Raw genomic sequence first — 27,722 nt, forward strand, 5'->3', positions numbered from 1 at the left:
CTCCCACACACACCATGGGTCTAGGAATGGGGACCCAGACCACAGTCTACTTCACTACTGGGTTCCATCCCTTCCCAGTCAGCCTTGGCTCCCCCAGATCTAAGAAGGGAACAAACTGCTCCTTCCCAAGATTGTTGTTGCTAAGACGAATGAGCTAATTAAAGTCTGGAAAGGTTTCTTAAAGACTTAAAAAGAGGTGATTGAGCATGCAAATCAAGAACAATTAGTGCCCCTCCTCCAGGTAGGCAGCCTGGGATGTCGCTATAGGGCAACCCTCTGCTCTGGAGCAATAGGCCCTGGCAGAGGGCTCAGCTATGGGGTGCTATGCTTCCCCTGACCCTCAGGTCCTCCCTCTCTTCTCACACCTCTGTTACTTAGCAACTGGTGTGTGTGCTTTACTGTTTAGTGAGCACCAACTGTGTGCACCGGCTTCTCTACACAGAGTAATGTCCAGAAGGATTAATTTTCAGAAGCGCCCTTTGACCTATCAGAAAATGGAGGAAAGGGTACCACACAGAGAGGAGTGAACCTGACCCTCAGCTCATGACCTCACTCACCCCCCTGCCAGGCTCCGGGGAGGCTCACTGCACCAGTGCCATACTCCACAGTCTCTCTTGCTGGTTTAGTTTGTGGAGGTGAAGCTGACTCAGCAGCCACATTCAGGCGATGATAGGAAATTAAAATCCCCAAGTCTGCAGGAGTGTCTTGGGCATCAGGATAGAGGCCCCGCAAAGTGTCTGCCCTGAATCTGGAAGTTGTGCCTCACCCCAGGCCAGCAGTGCTCGTGGGAAGAACGGGGTCCTCAGGGTGTTTACTGATCTCAGCACAAGACACCCTAGAAAGCCAGTGTCTGACTTACCAAGTAAACCCCAGCCCCAACTTCCTCACCTGGTTTACCTCACCTGGGGGCCCACAGCTTTGCTCTCTCCTGAAATGGGTAGGTAAGCCTCGCCACTGGCTGGTGCCCTGACTGCTCCGAAGGGCCCTGAATGCCCATAACCTTGGCCTTTGTAGGCTATGAGACACCTTCTTGCCCCCATGCTGATCCCTAAACCTTGTCCAATATCTCAGGAAACCCTTAGCAGACCCACACGGCTGCAGAAGCAAAGGCAGCCTCCAGGAGATGGAAGAAGGAAAGGGTCCACACTGCTCACCTCTCTGAGGCCTCACTCCAGGCTCACAGCTCGCCAGCAGGACTCCTGCAGAGAAACAGCAGGGAGGAGGTGAGCAGACATCCAGACGTGCCCTGTAGTCAGCCTCAGCCAAGCCTCTGCTTAGTCTAGACTTCCTCTGCCCCAGGGGCAGGAGAAGCTGCCCAAAGATGCCCAGCCTGTTTCACAGAGTAAAACCAGAGTCAGGTCAGAGCAGCTGGTGACTGAGATCTAGGGCTTGCTTTGGCCAGCCCAGGCTCCACTTGTGCCCAGAGACATGTGAAGCAGACCACTGCATCCCACTGTACCCTAATACCCCACCCTGACTATACACAGGAGCAAGAACAGTTGTCTGGTGGCTGGACACAAAGGACTGGGCCTCACAGTCACTTTCAAGGCCAGATGTGGGCCATGGTCCAGCAGGGCCCAGGAGAACTGAGAAGAATGGAGAATCAAGACCCACATATGCCTGGCACCCTGACCCAGCCCAATTCAGCTATGTCACTGGCTCACCCTGTGACTCTGGGCTGGCCCTTTATCCACCAGTATCAGCAGTTCCCAGCAGGTACATCCATCACCAGGGGGCTTGAGCAAACACAGCTTACTGCCACCCTCAGTTTCTGAGCAATGGGTCCTGGGTGGGCTTGAGACTCTGCATTTCAAGCAGGACCCCCTGGGAAATGGTACTGCCATTCGGGGTCCTATTTTGAAAACTTTTGGATTTGAACCTTTATCAAACCTGCAAAATATACAGTCTGATCTCAAGAAGTGCATAGCCTGAGGGTGCACACATGCACGCTCATAGCAGCCATGGGGTTGTGATGGGGTTGCTTTCCAAACATAGATATGACAGTAGAGAGCTCTGGGCTTGTGTAGTCCTAGAAGACTTCCAAGAGGAGGTAAAAATTTAAATTTCCAAACATAGGTGATGCACACCTTTAATCCCAGCACTCAGGAGGCAGAGATAGGCAGATCTGAGTTCGAGGCCAGCCTGGTCTACAGAGTGAGTTCCAAGACATCCAGGGCTACACAGAGAAAGAAATCCTGCTTCAAAAAACAACAACAATAACAGCAACAACAACAACAATCTAAATTTCTATCACTGCATAGTATTGTTTTATTATTCAAGTACAGTAGACAAATTCCTGTTCCAGGCCACTTCTCAGAGGTACTGAGTGCCCTCTGGGGTCCACGTGACCCTGTAGAGAGGTGTATATGCAGGGCCTACACAGGGTGCACCGGATCCTGTGTTCTTCCACAAATGTCCTCACAGCGTACCAACTGTTGCTTGTGCTCACCGAGTGCCTACGTGTACACCAGATGGCAGGCCAAGAGAGCCATGTGTTAACCCCACTGGTCCTCATTGACATGGGGACACTCAGCCCATCATTCTCTGGAGCAGTGGGTTCTCAACCTGTACATTGCAAGCCCTTTAGAGGTCGCATACCAGACATGTGAATATCAGATATTTACATTATGATTCTTAACAGTAGCAAAATTACAGTTATGAAGTAGCAATGAAAGTAATTTTATGGTTGAGAGTCACTGCAACATAAGGAACTGTATTAAAGGGTTGTGGCATTAAGAAGATTGAGAACCACTGCTCTTGAGGATACCGGGGTGTTGAATGGTGATCAGTGAGCTGCCCAAGGGCTCCTAGTTAGAGAGCACCCAGAGTCTGGAGCCTGGAAGTGCCATACGAGCTATACTGTGCTCCTCCACAAGGGGGCACACCCTCTCCAGATGACTAGGAACCCCAAAGAAGTTTGCCTGGAGGGTTCCAACTCTGTTTCAAACATTACCTACTGGGTGGTGGGAATTCTGCTTCCTTGTATAATGCATTTCATTAGGCACATTCCCAAAGGGTAGGTCAAAGCATATACCCACTCCAGAGTTTTCTAATTGTTGCCAAATGCCCTCCAAACACGTATTTTGGCTGACGTGTTATCTAATTCCCCATGACAGCTTTTATTCAAGATTAGTTCCAGATAGGTACACGCCTTTAATCCCAGCACTTGGGAGGCAGAGGCAGGCAGACCTCTGTGAGTTCAAGGCCAGCCTGGTCTATACAGTGAGTTCCAGAACAGCCTGGGCTACACAGGAGAGTCTTAGTCACTGAGATCTAGTGGCATCTGAGGTGACATCTCCATTTTGCAGAAAGAAAAAAAAATCAAAAGCCTAAGAATCAGAGAGATTAAGTTAGTTGCCCGAGGTCCAGTCTAGCACAGTATCATGGCAGGAAGTGTTAGCTGGAGGAAGAGAGGGAGGGAGGGATGGAGGGATGGAGGGAGGGAAAAGATGCTCAGCTCTCAGCTCTTTCTGTCTTCAGTGCCGTCCTGGCTAGTATATCAAAGCGCTCTCAGGAGCCAGGCTCCGATCCCCTCCACTCCACAAGATGATCATAACAGATGCTCAGAAAGCTGTTTGGTCAGACCAATGGTCATGCTCTATGCCCTGGTCCCCAAGATTTGGACGGTATCCGATGAGCTGATGGCTTTTCCCACATGTAGACACTTATCTCTGGCCTCCCGGGACTACTCTCCTCTGGGCACTCTCACTCCAAACATCAGAGGTCAGTGTTCACAGGCCCTCTTCCCTCTCCTGACCCCTCACTCCTTGGTTGGTTTTCTCGGGTCTGGGCTTTCGACACAGTTGCCTCCAGCTCCCTCGTGCTAGTCCCGGTCTCCTGAGCACAGCTACAGAACTAGAAGCCGATTTGTCATTGCCCTCCTAGCAGCCCCATTCAACACAGAACTTCATTTTTAACCCTAAAGTACATCTCCCTCCACCTTGACTCCTCTTTATCCCACACCCACACCCAAGCCATCACCAGCCACTGACATTGTTCCTCAAACACATGCAGACCCAGAGGACTCAGCTCCCACCCTGTCCCACTCTGCTCTCGCCCTGCTGGAATTGGGCAATTCTCATGGACAACAATTCAAAGCCCACAGCAGACTCAAGACATGCTGCCGCTGCCTGTATCAGCAACCCATCATAACGCCTTCAGGGCCTGCCCCCCCTCTCAGAACCCCCTTCCAATCACTGTGGCCTCTGGCCTCCCTTAGGTGGGCTAGCCTCAGGCTGCAGACATCTTACTCCTGGTGCAAAGCTCCTCCCTCAGATGGCTACTCCTCCCTCCCCTCAGTCCGTGAGTATAAGGCCTGGGCACACTAACCACTCAACTTCACACCTTCACAGCATTTATATTGCACCTGACCTTGCCCTGCTTGTGTATGTGTGTCCCTGTCCCTTGTCTGTCTCTTTCTCAAGGCAGACCACAGATACCTTGTTCGCCTCTGAACTTCTGTGTGGACTGTGTGCTGCCAAGTGAATCCTCAGAAACTTGTTTGTTGAGTGAATAAATAAATTAGTGGAGCCAGCTATCAGCGACTTAACTCTCTGAAGGAAAAGTCTCCTGTGGGAAGCAGGAAGAAGTCAGAGGGCACCCTCATCAGGGCAGGACCCCGAGCACAGGCTGTTCTGTGGCAGTGGGGGGCTGACAGGTACCAGTGGGGCTTGCAGCACCTCTGGGATGCCACGCTCAGCAGCCCCAACCAAGGGGCACGTGGGGCTTTCACACCTGCCAACCCGCCCCACTCGGGAGGGAGCCCTGGGGCAGCCAGCAGCTGAGAGAGGCTGGCAGGGGGCCAGCATGCCTGCCAACAGCTGGCGCTGCTGCCAGGCAGCCGGGTAATCGTGTTAGCCAGCGGAAATTGGTCCAGGGAGTTTTTTTCCTTCGCCTCCCATTTTCTTTCTCTTCCCTTCCCCCTTGGAGCTGCAAGACTCATAAGATTGATCTTCGCCTGAAACGGAGGAGATAACTCGATATAATGAACTCCACTGTCCCTCTTGCTGTTTGGAGCTTTTAAAAAATTTAACAGGGCTGGGGACAAAGGGGGAAACACTGTTTTCAGGGGCTCTCTGAAAGCCCCCAGCCCTGCTCCAGGCCCCTCCCCCAACCTGGCTTCTGCCTCCTTTCCCTCCCTGCTCCCCTGGGATGCCTTCATGGAACAAGGTTAAAAATATCCCCTTTCTCTTGCAGGTTTGAAACATAATTTTGGTGAGGTCAGGACTGGGCCCACCAATGGCCCTGCTTCCCACAGCCCCCAGCTCATGGCTGGCTCCACTCCCCAGGGTCACCAGCCTGCCTGGGGTGTGTATGTGACAAGTTGGCTCAGTCCATTGCTCTTCAGCAGGCCAACCGCCCACTGGGGTTCTGGCAGCTATGTGGCTTTTGTTCTTGCAAACAGCTCTTTAAAGAGCTGCCTAATGACACAAAGGAGCCTGGCTCACTGCACCCGGGCACCGCGCACACCTCACTGGGCAGCCCTCAGTCCTACCTCTTTTTGCTTGGTGTCCTACTCAGTTTCACAGAGCTGTTTAGTGAGCATCTACTCTGTGCCACGCACTAGGCTGGAGGCTGAGACCACCAAGCCCTGTCTCCTGACCTAAAGAACCTTATAAAGCCTGGTGACAGAGGCAATCATCTGTCAGTGGCCATACAGGTAGAGAACATATTGGAAAGAGCTTTACAGGAAAGGCCAGGGAGCCCCCAGGGTATGGCAATGATCAAGGAAGGCCTCCCATAGGAAGTGTCCTTCTAGTGAGAGCCAAAGGACAATGAGACTACCAGGCCAGGAAGGAGCAAGGATGTTATGGGGAGCATGCTACTAAATGGGGTCCCTCATCTGGTGTTCTCGACCAGCAGAAAGAGACCAGATCCACAATCTACTGAGCACCCAAGGCCCATATGCTCTCTGTCTGTTAGACCTCATTAAACCCTGTGCACCTTTCAAGACACAGCTCCATGCTTGCTTGGTAGCCCTTAGCTCCAAGGATATCTGAGGTTTCCAATTCTCTGCCCTTGGACCAGCTCGATCTCTGGCCCCCTCAGATCAAAAATACAGGGAAAACAAAGAGATGTGGCCTAGGGGGGAAAAAAAAAACCAAATCTCCTTCCAAGATGTCTCCTGCAGCCCCACAAGCAGCAGCAGGTCTGGCCACCCAGGAAGGTCTGTGGCCTGTTCTCTCCCTAGGGCCTCCTGCTGGCAGGAAGAAACCAGCCTGACCTTGCAGTTCTGAAGGCAAGTACCTTCCCACCCCAGCTTCCCGGTGCAGCCTCCTGGGGACAGGCATCAGGGAAGCCCGAAGGTACAGGAAGCTCAGGCTGCTCTGCTTCCAGAAGCAGACACTTGGGCCTCCATGCAGACCTGAAAAATTTACCAAGACCTCAGCAGAATCAGAGACCATAGGTACTCAAAGGAGCCCTGGGTTCAGAGGAAGGAAGCTGGCTGGTGAGGCAGAGGCAGGGAGAGGTTTGGGCCCTAAATCAGGCAGAAAGGGCTATGGTACAGGGGTGACTGACTGGTCCAAGAAGCTTTGCTCCCAGCTAGCCAACCTTGCTGAAGCCCCCATGCCAGCCCGGAGAGGCCAAAGGTGCTGCAAGCATGAGGGGGCTAGACATACTTTTAGAAGCCTCTGAACTGGGAGAAGACCCAGCCCTGCCCACAACAGCCTCCTACAGCCTATGTGCAAAGAGGCAGACAGTAAGCCTTACAGAGTGCTGTGGGGGGAGGGGCTCCCCGCCCTCCCGGAGCCTCTCTGAGATAGGCAGCTACATCTCCCTTTACAGAGGAATAAACTGAGATCCGAGTCAGAAGAACGTCCCGAAGAGCCATGTTAGCTCATGGTGGGCATAGAACAGAACCTAGGCCTGTGTGAGCATAAAGCTGCTAACCACGGTAGCCAAGCAGGACAGAGACCACATGGCTCCCAGCCAGAAACCCTGCAAATTCCAAACTTGTATTTAGCCCACCAGCTATGACGAGGTCACAGCATAGTCAAGGAAAACTAATTCCAAAGGATGACATGCTGTTGAAAGAGATGAGGACTTGAAGGTTTAGACTTTGGCAGAGATTGGAGTTAAGCTGGTCACCAGAGAACAAGGAACTGTCTTGGTGTTAAGTGTGGCCAGCCCTGGCACTCCCCCCATAAGGAGTTCCTTGCTGCCAGCTCATTCTCTGAACCCCATGGGTTCACAAAGGAGCCTAGGGCATGGGAATGGACTACAGGAAGCCCTTCAGAGGTACATGAGTAGGGCCAGAGCTTCCCTTGCCTATAGGAAAGAGACAGAGCCCACGGGAAGGTAAGAGACACGAGTGAGCCTTTAAGCTGGCCAGAGGGAACACCATAGAGCTCCCTGCACCAGCACATCCCCTAACTAGAAGGCTCCTGAAGAGTCATGGTTTGCTTCTCCCTAAGCTCCTCCCCTCCCTCATAAGCTCCTCCCCTCCCTCATAAGCTCCTCCCCTCCCTCATAAGCTCCTCCCCTCCCTCATAAGCTCCTCCCCTCTTTCCTTCTGCCCTCCATCGACCATCTCCAGCTCACCTTTGGCACATCTGCCCACCTGTACCAGAAGCAAGCACCTAGAGTCCCTTGGAGAGAGGGACAGAAGACACTGCCATATCCTGTGTATAAGCAGGTGTGTAACTCCCACCCCAGGAGGTGCAGGACAGGAAGAGGGCCTGACTTAGGAGCAAGGGGAATCAGGGCTCAGCCTTCCTAGCCTGTGGCCCGTAGTCTGTGCCCTGTGTGCCTCTCAAGGATGAGTAAGGTCCAAAGAGTTCAGACCGAGGTTCCTGGAGAGCCTGCTTGCAACAGAATTGGGGAACAGCTTTGCTGCTCTCTCTCCTCCGAGAACCTTTCCACAGGCAAATTATAGTTCGATAGAAAAGCAGAGGTAAAGACAGGGAGTCTTTAGGTGGCTGAGGATTTAGTCTCACTTTAACAAGCTATTGGGAGGACAGCTGAAGGAAGGGGAGAGGCTGAGGTCTGTTGCCACAGAAGTGAGAAGCTAAGCGCCAGCTCCCCCGGGGGGGGGGGGGGGGGGAGGAGCATTAGGTGAGACAGCTGGGTGAACACCAGGGGTCTGGAGGGCTGCTGCTGGGAGCCAGGTCTGGAGTCCCTCCAGCTGGGCACATAGTAAGGGTTTTAATAGATTTGTCCAGTGAATGCTAAGAATCCTGGGAGCAACCAAGTAGTCCCACTCACCTACCAAACTATACAGCCAACAGGAAAGTGTTTCTGAGCTCCTGCTTTGTGGTCCCAGTGCTCTGGGTTCCATTGGACCCACAGGTGAGAGAAGATCTTGCCCTCCGCAAACTTCTGAAGAAAGTCATCTGTGCAAAGCCTGGTCCAGCGCCTCCCCAGGGAGGCTATGACACTTGCTGGATACCAGGTGCCTCTAGACACTGGGACCTCCCCAAGCAGAGCTTTGGAATCAAGCAAGTGTCAGTCTGAACCCCCCGAGCCTTCTTTCCCAGCCACTCCCCAGCCTCAGGCCACTCCCCTGGCTCGCTGAGATTGCTAGTCCTGGCTCACTTTCTGAGTTACTTCATAGTTAGCATTGATCAAGTGCTTCACTAGTATGATCTCATTAACAAACACAACTGCGAAGTCAGTGCTGTGTAGACCCTTTTCAGAAGGGGGAATCAAGACAGAGGCTTCACGCCTTGAGCAAGGTCAAGCACACAGAGCTGCTAAATGTTGCAGCCAGGATGCATAGCTACACAGCTGCTGCACAGCTGGACAGCTGCTCTGGATCCTACAACCAATGCATCATAGTTGGGCCAAGCCTTCCTGCCTTTAGACATCCCACCAATATTCAGTCCCGCTGACATGCACCCCATGGAGCTGGTCATCAGTGGGAGACCCCCCCCCAAGGGTGGGGGAGGAGAGCCACACATACCAGGACCCTGCTATGAGCCAGCCTAAACACCAATCATCTAATAGACAGGAATCTGAGCCAACTTGAAGGGTCCTGAAGCTCAAAAATTATCAAGTGGCTTTCCAGTGTCACTTAGTTGTCATACTCAATGCGCACCTAGCAGGGCTTGGGCAGTGGTAGGGGTGGGATGGGAACTGTTTATAAATGGAGGTTAGTATATGGTCACTGATGGCCCTGGGGCCAACTGCAAAGGGTATAGAGCACCTGCACCTAAAGGAACAAGAGAGTATAAGAACAGGGGAGATGATAAGTCTGTCAGTCAGTCAATAAACATTGCCTAGAACCTTCTATAAGTACATGTGAACCAAGAGTGTCTCCCAGTTTACTGTCTGGAGGCCACCGTTCCCCTAGCCCATGCTATAAGCCACTCTTCCTTTCTTCCTATCTGGTTCCTGCTCAGCTATTTATTTTAGGTTGAAAGCCAGTATTGCCGCCGCTTCCAAGAAGCCATCCCTGATTGTCCTCATCCTCCTCTTTATCTGTGACCTGAGTGGGGGTGCACCTGAGAGGCAGACCTACCCCCACACCACTGAGGTAAAGAGTGGTCAGGTACAGAAGCATTCCTGTGGGGGAGGGGGAACCCTCCCTGGAAAATAACAGGCCCCTGCCCCGCACGAGCTCAGGTGGGAGCTGGCTGTACCTGCTGGCAACAGAGCTAACGTGATGGATGGTACCATTCAGGAAGAAATAAATCCCGAGGCTCGTGTGCCAGGTGAGCTGGTGGGTGTATCCATCTTAGAGATGCTTAATGAATGTGCTGGCTGCAGCAGACAACAGCGCATACATCTGCCTCCCACCCCCTAATGCCTCAGGCCCCAGGGTGCATCCCAGGCTTACCCCCTTCTCCAGGTCTTCATAGACTCAGGCATGGCAGGTGCTGAAGGGGCCCAGTGATTGGCTGGTACAGACCAAAGCCCCCATCACATAGGTGGTAAAACTGAAGCCAGAGGGGGTGCAGATTTACCCAAAGACACACTGGGAAGCAGAAGCCGATCCTCATGATCCTGCCCTCAGAACACTCTAAACAAGTGGTTCTCAACCTGTGGGTTGCACCCCCTTTGGGGGTCAAATGACCCTTTCACAGGGGTCACATAAAGCCATTGGAAAGCATGGATAGTTATATGATGATTCATAATAATAACAAAATCACAGTGATGAAGTGGCAATGACATACGTTTATAGTCGGGGTCACCACAACATGAGGAGCTGTATTAAAGGGTGGCAGCATCAGGGAGGTTGAGAATCGCTGCTCTAAACATTCCCTTGCCCAAACTTCCTGACACTCCAAGAAGAAACCCTGACTGTCCTATCTTCTGGCTCAGGTCTGATCTTCCTCAGCACCAACACCAGACCTCCATGTCCCCTTGCTCCCTCACCAGGCCAGTACAACCCATGTGTCCTGTTCTATTCATACCTTAACAGCCAAGCATCAGCAGGCACCAGGGCTTAGCATGGCCTGAGACTCACTTCCAGGTTTCCCCACCTAAGCCTATCCCTCTTCTGCCTTGCCCAGTGAGCTGTCCTGCTTCAGAAGTAGGGCTAGGTGTCTGGCCTTGCTTGCGTGGAATGCTGGCCAGCTCCCAGTCCTCAGAACAGATCCCTCAATCAAATTAAGGTGACAATGACCTGCCATGAGCAGACTGGGGGCGGGGGGGGGAGGGTGGTGTCTGAAGGAGAGAACAGAGAAGGCCAAAACCTGAAGATCTACCAAATGTCAAGCCAGAACTTCCCCTGTCAACCCTCCCAGGGACTCCACTCACTGTCACCATGCCTAAAATGTCACCATTAAAAGGAAACATAGTTCCACTCAGGGTTCAGAGGCATTAAAGTCTCTCAACAAAGTGTGGCTATCCCAGAGAGAAATGTGCCCTCAGTTATTGCCACCACCATTCATCAGCAGAGGGAGAAAGTGACACTGCAGTCACTGTCAGACTCCAGGGGCAAGTGTCTAGCCAAAGGCTACAGCCAGTGAGAGGCAGAGGCAGATTTTAGCTCAGGTGCTCCTTCCTCTGGTGTGACTCTAGACAGTGGGTCTGGTGCTGCCCAGAGAAGTGAGATGGGCCACTAGCCACACCTATGGGGAGACTGCAAGACCTTGGGTGGGTTTTTCTGTTCCCCAGGGTGTAAAATCCTCCTGAGTCCAGGCTCTGGGAGCTCTTCCTAAGGAGGTCATGTTCTTCACACATCACCCTCCGAGCAAGCCACACCTCCCACACTTCTTCCATAGGCTGCCAGAATTTTCCAAGGAGCAAAGAAACTGTCTTTAGAGTCAGGTGATAACCCAAATTCATGTCCCGAGCCTCTCTGAGACTCAGTTTCCCCCTCTGTTACATGATAGAGAAATCCACTTTACAGTATCACTGTGGCAGAGGAGCCAGCGTGAGTCCATCTGCCTGTGGGTATGACCAAGCTACTGAAGTCCTGAAACCCTCAGGAAAACCTGGAAACAGGAAGTGTTCGCCACCAAGGGGAAGATCTGTACAGGGAGCAGGAGCCAGGAAGCACAAGGAGAAGCTAAAGAGCTACTCCGTGCTACTCCAGGAAACTTCTTGGCTTCCACCCAGCCCACTCCTGGGAAGGAGTCTAAGTCCAGTCTCAGCTACTGGCCCCAACCAGGCTGCTCTGAAGCCTTTGTTGCATTGTGGCTCCCGAGAGCACCCAGAAGCAACAGCCCTGTCCTATGTGACACCTCACTGGAACCTGGTCCTGATTCTCTGAGCAATCTCCCACACCTAGCCTCACGCCCCATTTAAGAATATGGAGAGACTCAGGCTGGGTTGACAGCTGGCCCAGGGTCTCAGCAGCTCAGTAGGGCCTGAAACAGAGGACTCTGACACCTGATCTTATTTCCCCCCAAGATACATTTAGGAAGGACCTATGTGGGCCAGGCCTGTGGTCCCCTCTCAGGAGCGTGCTTCTTTCCCTAGTCCTGCAGTGCTGAGTGAACCTCTACTGTCGCCTGAGAAGGCTGCTTCTGAACTGCTCTGAGGACCTGCCATTGACCATCTAATAGCCCAGACTACTGAAAAATGGAGCAGACTCCTGGTCATTTATTAGATTGGCCATCTTGGTAGACAGTCATCTTCTCTTGACTAATTAACGTTGGCTGGTTGGGAGCCTCGGGCTGTGGAAGCCCACACGATAGCCAGCTTCAGAATGGATAAGAGTAACATGATTCCGGAATAAGTATGTCTACAGAGTCTCCTCTCGGAGCAGGACCACTATTTCCATGCAGTCTTCCCAACAGCCCAGGTGAGGATGGAAACATGTCCACTCTACAGAGAGAATGAGCCCCATTGGTCCAGGCACATGCCTACATTGGATCTGAACCAATATGCTCGACTTTGATGCTGGATGTTTTCCTTTGCTGCCCTCCCCATCTTCTCCACTGCTGGGAAACACAACCAGAATTGCCCTGGAGAGAGAGGGGAGTGAAGAGGGAAGAGGAGAGAAAGGAGAGAGAGAGAGAGAGAGAGAGAGAGAGAGAGAGAGAGAGAGAGAGAGAGAGAGAGAGAGAGAGAGAGAGAGAGAGAGCCCAGTGCCCCAGATGCCTTCTGGAATAACCTTGCCGACTCAGTCTGATCCCAGGGTGGGGCTGCCTTCCTCTGGGGCTGCCTCCCTCTCCCTATCTCTCCCACTCACACTAGCAAATGAGTAAGAAGAATAGAATTACAGTTTGGCTACACAAGACACAGAATTAGCAGGATTAAATATAAATAGCTATTAAAAGTGCCTTATAATTAAATTCATTTTCCAGTTATTTGTTTTACACACACACACACCCGCCCACACGTGTGCACGCACACATGAGCTTGCGTCCCCAGCTCTACACAGAGCGGGTGTCGAGGCCCCCGGATGATACCCAGCCTCCTCCCACTGTTGCCTCTTCCTTGGAACTCTGAGCTTCCTTTCTCTCTCCCCTCCCTGGCCCTCTTCTGATCCCCCCCCCCCCCGCAAGCCTTCCCAGAAGAACGAATGCCAGAAATTACTGCTACAGCTAATTCCCATGTGCTGAGCTAGACACTTGACACCCATCACCCCCTTTTATTCTGCCCAAAGATGTTTTGTCACTCAATAAACACTTGGTTGAGGGCCAAGTGCTTAATATTATTTAATCCCCACAATGCCGCTCATCCCTCCATTAAGCCAGTCCTAGTTGAGCATCTACTACATGCCAAGGTTTGGTAAATGATAGAAATACTTTGGCTTGCAGGATTCCCCTTCTCTTCCCTTAAGAATCTCACTCTATAGAAAGCACAGAATCAGATATGGGACCATTCTAGAGCCAAGTGGAAGGAGGCCAGACAGGTCAGGGAAATCCCAGAAGGTACATGCTGGGGTGGAGTCCTAAGGCCTGACCATGTCCCTCCTCGCTCTATGTTTAGGGCAGGGACTAGAGTGGGCATGTCATCAGGGATGCTAGATTGACCTGTCCTAAACTGGATACACTCTCTGCATGATATACTATGCCTCTGAGTGACCCTGGAGAGCCTGCCCTTGTCTAGTTGGCATTATGGAGTTAGCACTTGAATGGCACTTTGCACGGATATGAAGCTCAAGATCAGTGGCCTCCTTCACCATCACCAGTTAGGACCCCTGCAGGGTAGCATCGAATGTGAGAGGACATGGAGTGCTGTAAAGTCACACACAGGGAAAGGAGACAAGGCCCATGATGGTGGGGACACCTTATAAGGGCAACAAAAAGCCTTGAAGTTGGATAGGGAGGATTTCGAGTCGCCGGCACCTCAGGCCTCTCCATCAGCTTCTTGTGCTCTGATGACTTAGCGTGATCTTCAGACTCTCCCCATGGGCGGCAGGAAGATCAAGCCCCAAACCTGGGAAGGGTCACTTCCAACGTATTATTATTTGAATACAGCCATTCCATCCAACCTGCCACACAGCGTCCTAGGCCAGCTCTGTCATGTCATTCAGAGAGGTCAGCTATTCCCTGGCCAAGGTCACAAAGCCTGCAGGTAAGAGATCAGAAGATAGAGCACAGATCTATGTGTCCCTGGGAAATCACTGGCCCTGGCTGTCTCAACTTCCATCTTTCTCCTGTTACTCCCACAGCAGGCTGCCCACCCTGCTGACTTCCCACCTCTCTGCCATCTCCAGAAGCCCAGTATGAAGACTTTTGTCCTAAAGGAGGTGGCTGAGCTAATAGCAGGGGCCCCAGCCCTTCCTCACTGAGGACATTATTTCATTATCCAAAGGCAAACACAGCCCCATGGTGTCCAGCAAAGCGACTCAGAAGGCTGGCAAAAGCAACACAAATAGATGGGCAGCAAGAGGCCTTCTCTGGCCCAGTCTTCCCACAGGGCACTGGGGCTCTGCTCCATCTTTCTGACAAATGCTGAAGGAGAAAAAGGAGCGTGTGCTGGACGGAACAATTACAGGCAGGGTGATAAGGCACAAAGGCCCTGTCAGATGACCATGGCCTATTGTCAGTTCCAGATGAAATCAGCTAGCCCCAGCTAAGGAGGGGGTGGCATCAGGCCAGACTACCCTTGAAGTTGAATGAAACAGCCCATGGTGCCCATGTCCTGGTGGTCTGTATGGCCCCATTACAAGGACACTACCTACCTTCCAACTCATAGTTGCTGTCTGCCTTCTGCCCACCAAGGGCCTCTCACTACCACCCATGCAGCTTCCTCCTTCTTTTCTGCAGTCCTAGGTGTCACTTACCTCCTCCTGAGAGCTGTCCCGAACTGCTCCACCCTGCAAGATCCTGTTTGGCCTCACAGGTACGGCAGAATCAAGCCCCCAGTTGGTGGTCTGTGCCCAGCACCCCACCAGAAGTGGCGGGTGAGACATTATTTTGTGGGTCTCATGTGCAGGAGAGAACAGAAATGTGATTTCTCTACCCCAAGCTTGCCACAGAGATGGAAGCACAGTAGGTATTGTGCTCTCTGTGTCTGCTGACATTTAAAAGTCCCTTTAAAGCTCCCCCATTACAGTAGGGATTCAGAAGCCAGAGTATATGGAGTTCAGACCTAAAGCTGAGTTTCTGTGTGTGCTCAGATGTCTCTGGCACTCTCCTGGCTCTGGTGTGTCCACATCTGAGCAAGCAGAGCCAGGGTCGAACTGACCTCTGAGGCTGTTGGCTGGAAGTTGTTTGAGGGAGCAGGTGAGCTGGGCGCTGTCCGTGGTGCTGAACGCGTTCCCTCTCTGGAGGATGGGCACCAAGGATAGCAGCAGAGGAACTGGGGGCGAGGGAAGACGACCACCGAGAGTGAGGATCTGACTGGATTGTTGTTTGTGGGTACCACAAGGGACTGTTAGCATGGGGTTTATCACTTAGACTGCTGGGAAAGCTTCTGCCTCAATCATAAAGAGTCAACAATCCAGCCAAAGACCCCAAGCTGTACTGAGAACACTGCCTGATGTGGGGAGGGGGCTGGAAACACACACACACCATGTGTGCATACACAAACACACACGCACAATGTTTATGTAAACATCATATGGCCCAGCCTTGCAACATTAAGCTTGCCAACCCAGAGACGGGCTTTGCCACACTTGTGTCTCACACCCAAAAAGGCACAGGACACCCCTCAAGGATCCACTTAACGGAGGGGAAAGTGAATTCCCACTCCCGCATCCTTCTCCCTCCATCATCCAAAGGGCTACTGTCCAATCTTTCCTTCTAATGGTGCCAGGTGCCTGTCTCTATGAGAGACAAAGAAGGCATGTGTGGTGGGGAAAGTGGGCAACAGGCCCAGAGCTGGGAGAGGCAGTGGGAGAGGGAGGGGTGGGAGGAGACTAGGGAGGGAAAGAAGGAAGGGGAAAGAGGGAACAAGGAGAGAGAATAAGGCAGAGATGGAGGGAGGGGTGTGGGGAGCGAGGGGTCAAGGGAGGAGAGAAGGAAGGGAGGGAGGGAGGGAGAGAGGGAGGGAGGGAGGGAGGGAGGGAGGGAGGGAGGAAGGAAGGAAGGAAGGAAGGAAGGAAGGAAGGAAGGAAGGAAGGAAGGAAGGAAGGAAGGAAGGAAGGAAGGAAGGAAGGAAAAAGTGATTTGATTGGTTGGTTGCTTGGTTCCTCCACCACTGCAGAACAGATCTTGGCAGGCCCTCTGCTGGCCCAGACACCGTCCTCTTCTGAATAATTTCTCCAGCAGAAACTCCATAATTATGGGTAATAACAATCATTCTGATTTGCATGTACTGAGCACCTTTCAGCCTGGGATCTCCAAGTACTTCACCAACATTAATTAATTCATTAGGCATGCCCGCCTCCCTGGGACAGGGAGACAGGATACTCTACCCAGAGCAGCACAGCTGACTCTGTGGGTAGACAGCAGGTGGCAGTCTCAGCAGGGGCTTGTGTTCAGAGACCTTGGAGAGAGGCTGTGCTGAGTCTGGAGTGTGCTTTCTGCCCCAGGTCCCCCATACCCTGCCTTTGGCTGTTTCCTCAGAAGTCAGGACATCCTCTCTGTGCCCTTTCCAGGACATTCTGAGCCTCGTCAGGAGGGCATAGTCTGCCTACCATAGCCCTGACCTCAGACCCACTTGGGAAAGTCATACATTTCCAAGAAACTCAGCTTCACTTGTAAAATGGGGCCTCCAGCCCCCAGCCCAGAGGTAGTTGTGGCACTTGAGTGGCAGGTCCTTCAAACCTGTCATGGCTGCACATAGGAAGATACAGCTTTTCCCGCTGCCATTTGGACCAATAAAGGACCAGGCCACATAGGTAGTTACAAATTCTCCCTAGAGGCAAGTATTTCCCGTCTAGGAACAAATAGACTCAGGCAGTCCCTACCCTGCCCACTCCAGGAGCCTGGAGATGCTTCTCACAGACAACGCTCTTAGTCCTACTCCTAAAGTCCAACTCTGGCCAGACCCCACACCTTGTGGAAGAGAAAAAGACTCAGGGGCCTGGTGAGGGGGTTCCTTCCAAAGGCCAGGCTTAGACTCTCATGTATAAGAGGAGACTCTAAGGTTTAAAGAAGGCTCCCAAACTTAGAAACTGTAGACAAATCCAAGATCGTCTGTTCTAGGCCTTCATGGTGCCAATAGGGAAACTGAGACACGGAGAGGAAGAACCACAGGCTTTGAAGTCCACCCTAGAATCCAGTCCCAGTAGGATGCTGTATTGTCACCTTGAGCAGATGACTACCCCTGAGCCTGTTTCTCTATCCACAAGTGAAACAACTTCAGTCATGTCCAAGCAGTGACCCTGGAGCTGCTCACACCGCTGTGGCTGAGCTGGCAGAGGTGTAGTCACTGATGATGCCCAGATACACTTCCCACCTCACTCCCTCCTGGGGGCCACATGGACCTTTCCCTAACTGGTTTCATTCCGCTGACATCTCCTGAGCCTCTGATGTGCGTTCAATGCTCTGCCGTCACCTCTTTAGCCTCTCTCTGCTCCAGGACCTTATGGGTCACCCCAGTCCCTCCCTCAAGATGTCAAGTGTCTGCCTTGCTGTTCCTCCACTTAGGAGGTTGCCTTTCTTCCTCTCTGCCAAGTTTGAGTCCCTGCCATCCTCCATGGCTCCATTAGCCCCTCCTCCAGAAAACTTCTCTGGGAGCCCTGGTGTGGTTTATCCTTTAACTACTTCAGTGTCCTCCCCCACCTCTGAGGCCTTGTTAAGGATTGGGTCTTTCCATCAGAGTTTCAACCAAGTCTCTACCCCATCCTATAGAGACAATGTGGATAAACCAAGGCTCACTAGGAGGACCTGGGCCTGGCATTGGTAATAGGAACATGCAAAAGAGTCAGGAGAGACCCTGCCCCAGTCAACCCAGCTACCTGCAAATAACTCTACATGTGTGGGTGATGCCTCACAGATTTAGAACCCATGTTCTCCTCAGGCCCAGAGAACTCACAACAACAGTCACACTTGCAGACATGGCCACAGACCACAGGGAGTGAACATACATTCTCCAGTCCACATAAATTCTCACACACATATATTTACAACAAAATATACTGGGACTCACCCGTGGTCACACTCATCAACCGGATTTACACGGCATATACTGCCACACAAGAACCACAAGCACATCTCTGAACACAAGGTAACAAACATTCTCATACCATGTACCAAGGAAGGCCAAGCTGGAGCTGGACCCAGTCAGTGCTCCTAGCTGTTGAGGTGTGTGGTCATTTCCATCTTTCAGAGCACTAGTGTGGCTTTCAGTTACTTCTGCATATTGGTCTCTTATAAGAGCCCCATCAGAACATATTAACTTGAAAGATAACCACAAAGGTACCACTTAATGAGGACAGGGTGCTCTAAGGGACAGTCCCCTCTACTGCCTCCCTGGAGGGCACTGCATACTGCTACGTGTGTGTGTGTGTGTGTGTGCCATTGGACATTATTGCCACATGCCCTCATGTGTGCTGCACACTTGGCCACATTCGTCACATGCTCAGCCCCTGGGTTCAGCCACCATCCTTCCTGTGCAGGTTCCCCTATGCATACAGACTCCCAACTCCGCAACCTGTGAGATATGAGAAGGAATGATAAGAAAGGAAAGCCAGTTTGGGCGCGTGTCCCAAAAGTGCATGGCAGAGGCTGGGTCCCTGCAGTCCACACAGGGATGGTGCTTCTTCCTCAGGCTTCCATTCCCTTAGTGTTCAGTGGGTATCATGAAGACCTGGTCAGATGTCTTTGGCATCCCAATGCCAGGTGAGAGGTATAAAGGTCTTGTGACCTGTTGGTTTTGTTTATGTGTGTTCTTGAATACAAAGTTCTGTTCCCTCCATGGACCCTGAATTGTGTTTCCTCAGGTCCCAGAGGATTGCAGATAGTTGTGGAGATAGGTACGGAGAGCAGCCATAGGCAGAGGCTATGCTGAGGCAGAGAGCAGAGTGGAGAGGAGTGACCCAGGTCTTATTGCCCAATCCAGGCCAATACAGAGATCGCTGGATCTCCCTGATTCTAGGGTGCGGCCCCTCACCGTAGCATGCACCCCAGGTCCCAGGCCTGATGAGGAGTCCAATCTGCAGCTTGTTAGCCCCAGATCTGCTCGTTAATCACTGCAGGCTGTCTCTCCTGGCCTTGGCTGTGTCAGCCATAATAATATATGAAGAACATTCATTTATTCACCAACTTCCCACTCAGGAAAAGATAGATGACGCTGTGGGAAAGGATTTATCCTGACACCCAGCTTTCAGCAAAGTGAGGCTAATTTAAACATTTAAGTCAATGGCTTGCCCCGCCCTGCCCCTCCTAAGTTTTTCTTCTTTCTTTCTTTTTTAATGGTGACACATGGGAGGGAGATTGGAAATGTACCAGTTCACAAGGCTTGAGGTTGGAGGCAAAGTAGAGGGAAAGGGTGGTTCCTAGGGTCCCCTCTGGCCTTTCCTCAAGTATCGTCCAGCCCCATCTCTACAACCAAATCTAGGAAAGAAGTAGGTGGGCTTGCATCAAAGCACTGGGCAAGCCTGTTGGCTCACCATGCACCACAGAGCAAGCCACCCCCCACCTCCCAACCTCTGCTTGCTAATCTGTGAGGATTCTACCAAACTAGTGGGGCCCCACATCTCAGCCACATCCAAACTGGCTCTCTTGTTCTTCCCTAGGTGCCTGGTTTGCTATGAGGAGAATGGCTAGGAGACAGGATGCAGATCTGGGCAGCAGGGTGTGGCTGAGGGAGTGGTCAGGCCTCCTCCTAGAACCACCTCAGGGCGCTTGTCCTTGCTTTCCCAGTTAGTCTGTGGCCCTGGCAAGCAACTTACCCTTTCATTGACTTTGATAGAGAAACAACCAAGAGTGCATTCCTATTTCATGGGAATCTTGCAGACAGAGCCACTGTCCACACACAAAACAAAACAAAACAAAACAAAACAAAACAAAACAAAACAAAACAAAACCAACCCTTGGGACTTCACTTTTGTGTAAAAAGAACTAAGGCAATGTAAAGGTTGCAACCAATGGGAAGAGGCAAAGGGGCAGAGAATGTCCTGGCTGGAAGTCATCCTGACCCAATCTTCAGTGTGCCTCCTTTCTTCAGCCGGGACCTGTCAGCTGTGTTCCAGGGTGGGCTGTGTGCCACTCAGCCTGCAAGGAGCTACCTCAAGCTTCCTGGAGGCTGAGAAATTCCCTAGATCCAAGACTGAGCAAACTACTCATCCCCTCCCATAAAGAAAAGGTTCTCATGTGGGGGGTTGCATAGTACCTGGGGGCACGCCAGGTGAGGTAAGGAAGGGTCAGATACAGAGGGCTGGCAGTCTGTGGCCCAAGCAAATATAAGACAAAGCACACACACACACACACACACACACACACACACACACACACACACACCACCTTCTGTGGACTTACCTCTTCCTTCAGTGGTCTCTGGCCTGAAGTTACTAGGCCCTAAGAGCTCTGTAACTTTTGAGCCAGAGGGTGAGTGTCACAGAGAGGTTCCTATCAGAGACAAAGGCTGGTTAAGACAGTAGGGACTTGTAAGCTCTGTCAACCTGTACCTTGTGAGAGCCAAGTCCACCCAGGTAGGCCTGGTCCCTTTACTTTCTAAGCTTCTGTTTCTTTACCTGAATGAACAGAGCCTCCATAAAGTGGCTGTAAAGAACAGGTGACCTCGTGTGGACGTACTGTGACGACCACAGTACCAAGCGCACAGCAGGCACTCAGAAATGGGCCCCTTTGCCTTAAAGCCTGTCCCTGGTTCCAAAAGTACAAAGAGAGCCAAAAAGGAGCACCAGTCTCATGCCATTGAGGAGTGGACCATGCTAGACAGAACAGACTGGAGTGGCCACAGAGAAAAGCACTCATTTCTGAGGGGATGCCTTGCAAGTCTGCAGTTCTCTCTCAGACTGGTGTCCTATTACGGCATGTCAATTGGCAACATAGTTGTTTTAATAAAAAGATTCCTCTGTTATTTTTGAAGCCATAACTAAACATGCTGAGCCATATGCCCTAGCCAACGCTGTGGGAACCCAGGACCCCACTATTCACCTGGTGCCAGCCAGTACCTACCCACGAGGGGCACATGCCTTAGAAAGTAACTGAGGGGCCTGCATGGCAGTTCAAAAGCGGCAGCTTCTTTTTCCTCCTTAAAAGGGAGCACAGTGGTGACTCACGCCTGTTTTCCCCGAAGCAGCCCTGTTTCTGCTTGTCACTCAAGCACGCCCAGTGACTTCCTCCTCTGTGGGGAGGGAAGAGAAGGCTCAGCTGCCAGACTGCTATGAAGGGTCACAGAGACTGTAGTGGTGACTAAAGCAAACATTGTATCCCCACAAGCCTCCACCCCATCCTAGGGTTTGAGTCTCAAAGCCCTGGCTAGGGGCTTCCAAGGGAAACCTTCAGTTCCACGTATGCACCAAGACCCAAACAGGGTTTGGGTTACAGGACTCATGTCAAGATCCAGATTGTGATCACTACCGGAAACATACAGCCACAAATACTTCATAAAAGTTTTATTTTGTTAATGTAAACAAATACCACTTCTCAATTCAGGTTGCCCTATTAAACCAGAGCCCACCCCGGTACACTGGTTGGGCCAGTGTAAGAACTAGCTACAAATCTAAGAGTCAAACACAGGAGCTAAGAGGGATGTTCCCCGCTTTCACGCTCGCAGGCAGAGTAATGGGTCTAAAGGGCCGAGGTGTAATCGTGCAAATACACGTAATGGACTAAAAGCCTTCCCATCATCACTGTGAGCTCTTGAGTTAAGATGTCTAGACTCCAGCAAGGTCATTCATCTGCTCCAGGTTAGGCATAGCACACTCCAGGTAAATCATCTCCTGTCATAATTAAGTGCTTGAAGAAAAGCACCGACATTCTCAAACAGAGGGGCAGCAAGGCCTGGGGACCCAGCTGCTTCCTGGCCTCAGAGGCACAAAGGGGAGTCCCCTCACTCATTGCTTATAGTCTTCTGTCCCAAGATGTCCTCCAAGGGAGTAAGTAGGGTTAGAGAAGAAAGCCCCAAGGAGCTTGACAGAGCAATGGGACACATTGTGGCTAGAGCTTCCATCTGTGAAGCAGGCAAGGGTGCTAGAACAAAGCCTGACTTATCTTAGTGCCCAGTGCTCCTATATCCGTGAGAAACATCTTGACAGCCACTAGAGACCCAGTCCTAGGATGCCAATCTTATGCCCAGTTGTCTCCCAATCTTTAAAATTGAGCTGTATGCTCTCCTAGGTCTCTAGAGTCCTAAAGCTTGATAAACTGAACCTGAGTTCATCCTGACAGGTTTAGCTGTGGCCACGGGAGCCTGAAGCCACTTAGTGCCTAAAGAAAAAGATGGAGCCCGCTGTCAGCACCCAACAGATATAGGCAGAGTGAGAAGATAGGATTAGGGACAAGCACATGAGACCATCATTCTTATAGTATCACAACACGATGGCCAAGCATAGATCCAATTAGGCCGTGGCACACCCCAGTGTATCCCTAGGCTCCAAGATCCAAGTGCAAGGAAGCAGGTCCCTACCTCAGACTAGAAACTAGGGGAAACAAAACCAGAAAAGGACCGCACCTCTCTAAAGCTACACAGGGGACAAGATTTCAGCTTTAGCAAGCATTCACCAAGGCTGGACCCTTCTCTGACACACTACTCCAAAATATGAACTACTTCCTCTTCTGGCTCATCTCGTCCAACAAGTAGCCCCTCACTAGTCTATTTCTGCTCCTCAGGGCCTAGACTTCCTCAAATTGGCTGGGTGCTTCCTGAAAGAGTGGGCCAGGCCCAAGACAGCACTCAGCACACAGTAGGCATTTCACAGATGTCAGAGAATTGAATGAAGGACTTGAGTAAGCTCTCTGGGAGAACCACCCAGAAAGGGAGGCCCCTGCCCCGCCCTCGCCAAGCTGGTGAAAGCTGCAGAATTAAGCACAAGTTATAATTAAGATGGGATGTTTGAAGAGAAACATAATCCCAGTTTCCGTGGGATCCGCGGGCACAACAGTAATTAACGTCTCATTAACATTCGCCTAATTAAGCAGTTTATGAAAGTGTATGGATTTGCATACTGCCATGCCAGGCTTGCTCAGACACATCAACATTAACTCTTTCAGCCCAGGAGGGCCCAAGGGAAAACCAACAGCTTGGCCTGGAGTACGTGGAGGGAGACAGATGCCCAGTCAACAGAGGCTGGGGACAGTATGGCCTCAGCAACTTGGGACCTAACACTCCTCACCCCCACCACACAGTCCTCTTCTCTCCCTAATCACTAGACCAAGGTCAGTCTCTCAGAGAGGACCATCCGTGAGGCAATAAGTGTCACTGATCCGCCACCATCTCTGGCTTTGCCCACCTCTGTGATGACCCCTGCTCTGGTCTCAGTCCTGGGGGCCTGCCCTTCCCCACAGCTCTTGAAGGACAGGCTTCATCTGAGCGCCCTTTGAGCTTCAAGAACTCTGACCTATATTACCTCACACAGTCCCGCAGCTCTCTGCAAGCTACCTCAGCATCATCTCACCCCACCAGGAGATGCTCAGAGAGGCTCCAAGCCTGCCCAAGGTCACAGAGTTCACCCAGTGAAACAGAATCAAAGCTCCAGACCCCGGGGCCCCACCGACCTCCCCAGGAAGGCTGATTTGGGCTGTGCACACTCCAGTGCCAGCAACAACAGCACACAGTCTCCCAGCATCCCACATGGGAAAGGCCCTCGGTGGCTTCTCTCCTTCCCTGGACACTAATTAGCCACCTTCCCTAGAGCCTCTACAGCTCCCAGTCAGTAACTGCTGCTACAGCTGAGCTTGAATCAAAGTCACCTGTGACTGCCCAGTGGGGAAGTCTCAGTTCTCCAAGGGAGAGGAAGACAGGGGCCTTTTAGGATTGTGTCAGGGATCAAGGGAAGCTTTCTCCTCTAAAGCGCTCGGAAGCCCTGCGCACGTCAAGCGCTTTAGCTGCTTATTAATGACTGTGCTCCTTGACGCCCACCTCTGCTGCACTCCTGCACCGCCACGCATGCCTATTCCAAAGGCACATTAAGGCAAACTTTCCCCGTGATAAGTTAGCAATACACATCAAGAGGCTTCAAAACATCCCCAACAATCTATTAAAAGCAGGAGCTAACAGGTGAGAAATTTGACTTTGTTGCAATTTAAATCATCAATGTAACAAAAGCCAGCACAAAGGGGCAGAGACAGGCCAGAAGACACTGCAGCACCCAGGGCTTTAAAAAAAAATGTTCCCAGGCTATATAAAGAACTCAGCAAATCAATAATAAAAGAAAAAGACAAATCACCTTCATGTTTTAAAAGGCAATTGTCAGGTGAGGAGACTTGAGGCCAACACACGCATGACAAGGCTCAGACACTCAGCAATTCAGCCGAATCCTGAGAAATGCCAAGGGAAACCAAAGGTAGACCCCCTGCACCGGAGGAGCCGTTGGTGGACACCTGAAGTCAGAAGGTGCCAAGTGTTGCCCTGAGGCTGGGGGATGAAAAGTCACTCTAGCGATTTGAGGAAACCATCCAGCATCTTGTAAACCCAGAAGAGCAGATGCCTCCCAACAAGCAATTCCGAACCAAGATGGCCTCCATGTGGGTGTGGATGGTTTAGGAGGTTCAAACAACCTGCTCCTAAGAATCGGAAGAGGAAGGTTCCAGCAGAAGAGCAGATCAACTGCGGCTAAGCTAAGCCACTGCAGGTTAGGAGGATGCCTTCTGTTTGCCTCTACTCTTTTACAAAACTCTGTTACAACAAGAAAGGATTTCTCTTTCGCACATAAATCCACAAGGACTCAAACTAGAAGGAAACGCAGCAACATAATGTTGGAGTTGGAGAGCAGATGGGTGGATGGTAATTGATTTGGCACGGCTGGCAGGGTTGCATCCTAAGGCCGTCTCCTATCACCTGACAGAGCATAGGCTTAGGGACTAACTGCCCCAGGCACCCTTGGCATCCCTGGACACAGGAATAAAGGGCTAGGTGGAAGGCTGTGTAAGAAGCAGGCAACGACCACAAGAAGCTCAGTGGCTCGCTCTCTCTCTCTCTCTCTCTCTCTCTCTCTCTCTCTCCTTCCTCCCTCCCTCTCATTCTCTGTCTCTTTCTGGCTTTATTTCTATCTCTATCTCCCTGTCTCTCTGACTCTGCCTCTATCTCTGTCTCCCCCCATCTTCTTTCTATCTTTGCCTGTGTCTGTCTCTCTCCCTCCCTTCCTCCCTCCCTCCCCCCTTCCCTGCAGCTCCATCGCTGATCCTTCTGAGGAGGCATCCAGCTGAGGGTCTCTGGGCTTAAACAAGTGAGAGGTCTGTACTGAAGACAGAAGTGAAAAATCGGTGCACAGAATTCCAGCCAGGCCTTCCTGCTCAATTCAGCCCCCAGGAGATGAAAAATCCTCCCAGTAGATGTTGTTGTTGGGGCTTCTGGTGAGCCAGCCTAGGCAAGCAGAATAGCCACAGGGTAGCTTCAGGTAACGAGCTCAGCCAAGCATCAGGGACACCAGGACTTCCTTAACAACCACCTACAGTATATATCACCAGGCCTGGGTGTCCTCCCCAGCAGCTCCGCAATTTCTGATCCATTTTGTTCAGGGCTAGAGAAGGGGGCTGGCTACCAAGGGAAATGTGTACCAAGTGCTGAAAGTGAGTCAGTGGAGAGAATCTTAGTTATGCAGCACAGAGTCCCAAAGAGAGAAGCAAAGAGAAAAGGGGAGCAGATTAAAGAGAGGAGGAGACACAGAGGGAAGCTTAAAAAAAAAAACGCTGTTATAATTTTCCCAAGAAACAAATATAGTAGTCCCCAACAAGAACTGCATGGAGATGAGGCAGTCAGTGAAGAGCCTTCTTCACAGGCACGAGGACTGGAATCAGAATCTCAGCACCCACATAAAAGCAGGCTGCAGTGCTCTGCATCTGTAACTCCCATAGTGAAGGCAGAAAGAGACCAGGGGCTTCCTGGCCAGCAATCTAGCTGTCAGGGAGCACTGTGTTCACTGAAAGGAACTGTCTCAAGAAATAAGGTAGAGCACAATAGAGGCAGATGCCCAAAGTCTACCTGTGACCACTACATGCAGACACACATGCACATGTGCAGACATACATGCACATGTGCACACACACACACATACACACACACACACACACACATACACACACACACACACACAATAAATATTTTCAAAAGAAATGGGTTGAATAAGGGATGGGTTAGAGGGATGAAGAGATGTCTCAGTGTTTAAGAGAACTAGCTGTTCTTCCAGAGGACCTGAGTTTGATTCTCAGCACCCACATGGTGACTCACAACCATCTGTAACTCCTGTCTCAGGGGATCCAACACCTTCAGCCCTCTGAAGGTACTGCACACACACAGGACATAGACATAAATATCGGAACAATGCCCATAACATAAAAAAATAAAAATAAGGGCTGGAGAGACTGTTCTTCCAGAAATCCTGAGTTCAATTCCCAGCAATGACATGGTGGCTTAAAACCATCTGTGATGCATTCCGATGCACTCTTCTAGTGTGTCTGAAGACAGCTACAGTGTACTCATATGCATAAAATAATTCTTTTAAAAACTAAATAGAAATAAAGAGAAAATTTTAAGAGATGAAGGTGAGCAGTGCTGCCTGTAATCCTAACAAGTGGAAACTTCCAGTTTCTTTGGAAAGTCAGTTATGTCAAATGATATTTCACTGGGGCGTACAGGTGAGAGGATGCCTTACTAAAGCAAACATGTGAAAGAATGTTTTCCTGAAGCAGACACAGGTGAAATGATGTTTGGATTATAGCAAACACGTGAAAGGGTCTGTGATGAAGGAGTATAAACATGACCCCACAGACCGTGGGAGAGGAGCACTGAGTATCAGTCTGGTTTGCTCCACCTTGCTAGTCTTCGCTAAGGACACACATGAATTGGGTCACCTTGTACAGTGTTGTTGAGCTCAGCTTGCGGTAACACTGTCATTGAAAGAAACTCATCCTGCTTGTGAGGCTCCTACGGCTGCTTGCTGCTTCCACAGCCTCTGCTCAGGCTAGCCTTGATGTGTCTTCAGGGTTAAACTACAGCTGCTAGTTCGTGCCTGGTGTCTGCTCGCTGAAAGGACTGGACTGGACTGTAGCTGCTGAGTTGTATTTGGTGTTTGCTACAGGACTGAACTGCTGAGAAAGAAGATCAAGCTCAGGCCCAAAGAACTATTGCTGAGCAGGTCCACTTCCCCCACATCCTAATGACTTTTCTCTTCCACTATCTCTCCCCTGTGGTGGGCTAGGGGAGAGGTTGACCCCTTTTTAAAAGGAGGTTGCAAAAAAATTTATACCTACAATCCTAGCACCCAGGAAACCAAGACAAGTGGATCACAAATTTGAGGCTAGTCTGGGCTGCCCAGAAATACTCTATCTTAAAAATAAATAAATACTTAACATTGGAATTTAATATGTATGAGGCAGAAAACTATTTAAAACTCTATTGGAAAGGTAGATTTGGTATAATGAAGGAGATCTAGAAAAAGGAGCAGAAGGAGATAGGACATAAGAGAAAGACATCAGGGCCCTTGACATAGGGTTTGTTGATGTTGAAAGGACAAAGAAAATGGAGGCAGAGAAATCATTAAATGAGTAATGCAAAAACTTTGCAGAGCAATCTAGAATTCCCAGTTTGGAAACAGCAGACCTTCACCAAGGCTTGTAATGGATTATCAGAACATGAAGGGTTAGGGTTAGGGTTAGGGTTAGGGTTAGGGTTAGGGTTAGGGTTAGGGTTAGGTTAGGGTTAGGTTAGGGTTAGGGTTAGGATTAGGTTAGGGTTAGGTTAGGATTAGGTTAGGTTAGGGTTAGGGTTAGGGTTAGGGTTAGGTTAGGGTTAGTGTTTAAATTTAGGATTTAAATTTAGGATTAAATTTAGGATTTAAATATGCTTCCAGAAATTCCAGGTATCAAGTG

General features: G+C 50.9%; 1 protein-coding gene across 2 annotated transcripts in view; it reads right to left on the bottom strand.

Annotated features, from left to right (window-relative positions):
* The window catches only part of Lingo1 (leucine rich repeat and Ig domain containing 1), a 182,201-nt gene that overhangs the window by 108,318 nt on the left and 46,161 nt on the right, over positions 1–27,722 (bottom strand). For both annotated transcript variants that reach the window (XM_029481938.2, XM_029481940.2), the window contains exon 3: positions 1,155–1,199. The gene's annotated coding sequence lies outside the window, so the exon portion shown is untranslated. The remainder of the gene's footprint in view (positions 1–1,154; positions 1,200–27,722) is intronic.

Source organism: Mus caroli, unplaced genomic scaffold, assembly GCF_978045245.1.
Source record: "Mus caroli unplaced genomic scaffold, Mus_caroli_1 scaffold_11, whole genome shotgun sequence".
Taxonomy (NCBI): Eukaryota; Metazoa; Chordata; class Mammalia; order Rodentia; family Muridae; genus Mus; species Mus caroli.